We start from the raw sequence: 3968 nt of genomic DNA on the forward strand, positions 1-3968 counted from the left end.
GCTGACTTTGATTTAAAAAAATAGAAGACTTTTCTTCTGCATTCACATCTTCACTCATAATCATTAATCTCTATTGTATGCCCAAAGACATATGAAAATTCAGAAGGTAGTACATTTCCCATAAATATTACTTTCAAATCGAATGCTCACCGAAGATGACTTACCATCATGGTTGACTTGTTCCCATATTTGAGAGGCTTCATGAAGGCGCCAGACCTTGAAACTCACCTCAGGGCCACAGTGACAGGAAGGTCGCACTGGTGCCAGGGCCTTCCAGTTGAGGATACAGAAAAGCCTGGGCATGCTAAAGGTATTTCTGATTCTTTCATAACTCAGTCACCCTAATTAAATTTCTAATAGTTTCTGCGAAGAGAAAAACATGAAACAATAAACATCAGCTGATTAAAGGGCCGTACCAAGAGCCGAAAGCGATTTGGTAGAACCTTAGCTGCTGTCATTCCCCTCCTTTCCCCTATTATTTTCATTTAATTAAAACCTACTTGGCTGGACCAAGAAAGCTGGGAACAAGTGTGCTTTTGTGAGCCTGTGATGCACTCTCTCTGCCTGCAGAGGAGCAGAGGGAGGGTTTCCAGGCCCCTGGGTCTCCGTAGGGTCCCTCAGGACTGCTTGCCTTCTGATCTGACAGCTGGCCTCCTCCTGAGAGCTTGAGAGCTAAGCAAGGCTTCTGACCGGGACAGGCTGGCTCACAGGGGCTTGCGCAGAGCCGGGCCACGGAGATGAGTGCTTGCTTTGCCGGACTCCCTCTGTGAGCATGGTCCTAACACTGCTCGGGACACCCTAGAACATTCCCTTTCTCTGTGCCTGCGCCCTCCAATCTCCTAACACTGACTTCTGGGGCTCACAAAAGCACAGCAGCCTTCGGCTTCCTTCTCAACCAGTCTTTCATGGAAACTTTTGACTTCATTCTTCAAATTCTTCCACAAGTCGATCAACCGGCGTGGCAGCCTGGCCATGTCCCCCACGCTTTGCTGCTTCTCTTGCTACCCTAAGATGCAGGACTGACCCAAGCTGGCGACGTCTAGAACAGAGATGCACACAGCAGCAGAGCTGTGCCGGACCCAGACCTCTGAGCGGTGTCCGTAGAGTCCCACTCCTCCCACCTCTTTCTTGTGTGACTCTGGATGCCATGCTCATGACTGCTGAACTCCATGTGTGCCCCCAGAGTGTTGGGGTCCCTGGTGTGAGTCTTGGAATTCTGCTTTCCTCCCTCACTCATTAATCCTGTCTATATCTCGCAATCTCTTGGTGTCCAGTCAACCAAGGAGGAGACAAACCTACTTCAGAAAAAGCTCTTGGCATTAAAACTGTGAGAGTGTTGATATAACATATATGTATTGGCTTTTCTTCCTTGGAAGACAGTTATCTTTAGTTATGTCTTTGATGAGTGTAGATACTGGCCCCTATTTTCTCTGTGCCTCTGTCTGTGAGCCAGGGATGAAAGTGGCTCATGAGACTGCCTTGCACCTCACCTTTCCTAATGATGGCTGAGGCACAGTGCTTTCTGGGGGTAGCTCAGGGTCCTCTTCACCCATGATTGGGTGGGTGAGCTCTATGGAGTTGGCCCTTTTATCTTCATGCGGAGGGAGGCAAATGTGGACAAGATCTGTGGCCCTAGTGGATCTTTTCAACCCAGCTTTTACCATAGAGCACTAGACAAAGATGGTGGACTCATCACTGGTCTGCCCACCTCCATAAAACAACATTGCCTGGTCCCAACGGTAGGCGACAGGTGAGGGGAGCTAAGACTGAAGCCCAGCCTCAACCCCAACCCCAAATGGCAAGGACATCCAGCATCCAGAAAGGATTATGAAGGGATTGTCTGCCTGGTGGCAATATGAGAAACTGAAGACAGAGAGACCCACAGAGAAGGCACTGGGAGAAGAAGAAATGAAAACAGTATCAAAAACTAAAGGAAGCATTTAAGGGAATTTAGTTCCTTTTTCTTTTGCTATTTTCATTGTAGGTAGAGACATCACAAATGGGAGATCCAGTCCCTTAGTTGCTTACAGCTGAGCTACTCTCTGCAGTGAAACTGGTTGTCAGGAGATGTGGAGAATGCCCAAGGCAGTCATCTGGGGGCACTGGTTGATGGCGGCACATTCCCACAGGGCATGTGCAGGAGGGGAGGTCTCTCCCCAGCCGTGTCTCTGCACAGAGGGGATCTCTCCTGTCAGTGACTGTTTTTCTGAGAGCCAAGTCTCAGAAGGCATTTGTGCCTCTCTAGAACCCTAAGCAAAGGCACAAAGACAAGTGGGGTAGGAAGACAGAAGAGGGTCATGCATCAAGGTGACAGCAAAGGGCAGCCCAGCAGGGCAGGCAGCCCAGCAGGGCTAACAGCCAGCCAGGAAAGCCGAAGCGAAGCACTCCAGGAGACTACAGGCTTCTCTGAGGATGGGTGCCACTGTCTGGCACTTCTGCTGCAGATAGTGGGGCAGGGCAGCCCTGCACAGACTCTGTCCGGAGGACCTCGGCTCCCAGGGGCAGCTGAGGCTGAAATCCCCTCTAGTGGAAGCCTGGTCCTCACTCTTGCAGACCTCTGGGGGATGCCAGCGTCCTGCAGGGTCACCATGCAGCATGCGCAGAAGGCTGGCTTCGCTCCATTCTCCCAGCCTGTGCCCTGATACCAGCTGGGCCTTGGCACCTACCTCCTGGGCCACTGCACCTGTGTGACAGCTGCTGGTAGCATCTTGTTGACCAAAGCATGGCCCAGTTTGTCCCATTTTTGATGGCCAGGCTCAGACAGAAGAAGCAAGACTAACTAGAAATAGGATCTCCAGAAACAAGCCTGCTGGGCTCCATCTGGTATGACCTAGAGGGAAAGGACAGAGTTCAGAAAAACAGAAGCAAAGGACAGAGAATAAATGTAATGTCTGTGATGCAGAGAACTTACTTATTTCTTTCATAATTCTAGCTTGTTTGATATTTTTTGATTTCATGGACTGCATCATTTGTGAGTTAAAGTCCTTGTTGTGGGGACACAACACCCGACACCTACAACTTGAAGGAGAGGGTTTTGGGGGCTCAGAGTTTGTGATGGTTTCAGTCCATAGTCTGCCAGCTGCAAGGCAGGTGGCTGGACGTGGACACGGTGGAGGACAGCTGCTCAGGCCACGAGTGAACTGAAGCAGAGTCAAGGAGGCAGCTGGGGTGGGAGATAGAAACACAGGCCACGCCCACAGAGACAGGCTACGCCCACAGTGACACCTGTTCAATCAGGCCCCGCCTCCTCAAGCAAGTCAGCTGTAAGAGTATCCTAACGCGATCGCCTTCCAAAAGCCCTGCTTATGAGTGCAGGAGGTTCTTGGGGCACCTCTAGACATAAATTATGGCATCTCTGCTAATCCTTTTATGTAGTACTAAGTGAACCAAATAAATAAAATGACAGCAATCCTAGGCTTTTTCCTTGCCAAAAAAATTACCAACTTCACCTACGAAAACTAGGCTGGATTGTGGGACAGGTTGCCGATTCAAGAAACCAGCATAGGACAAAAAATTGGCTACAGACAGAGACGTTTCCTAAGAAATTGCTCACACTAGCAGGAAATGGAAATGCTCGCTTGTAGAAATGTTACTTGCTCAGCTCACATACATCCACACAACTCAAACTTGCGGAACTGTTTGAAGAGAACGAGGTGAATCTATATGTGTTGATGGAGTGAGATGATCCAGGTTGTGATAAGTTCAGAAAGCGTGAAACACATGTTCCCAGGTTGCGTGTACATATTTGTGTGAGTATGTATTTCTACGTGTACACACATTCATGCCTGTGTGCATGTGTGTGTGTGTGTGTGTGTACGCATCTGTGTGTACATATGAGTGCTTATGCCTATGTGTTAGCAGACAGGGATCTGTGACACAAATGTGAATTTCCAAGAAGACAGATGAGAAATTGTCAGTGTGGTTGTCTCAGAAATGGAATTGAATGCGTGCAGTATTGGGAAGGAGAC

Source organism: Octodon degus, unplaced genomic scaffold (assembly GCF_000260255.1).
Source record: "Octodon degus isolate 3935 unplaced genomic scaffold, OctDeg1.0 scaffold00089, whole genome shotgun sequence".
Taxonomy (NCBI): domain Eukaryota; kingdom Metazoa; phylum Chordata; class Mammalia; order Rodentia; family Octodontidae; genus Octodon; species Octodon degus.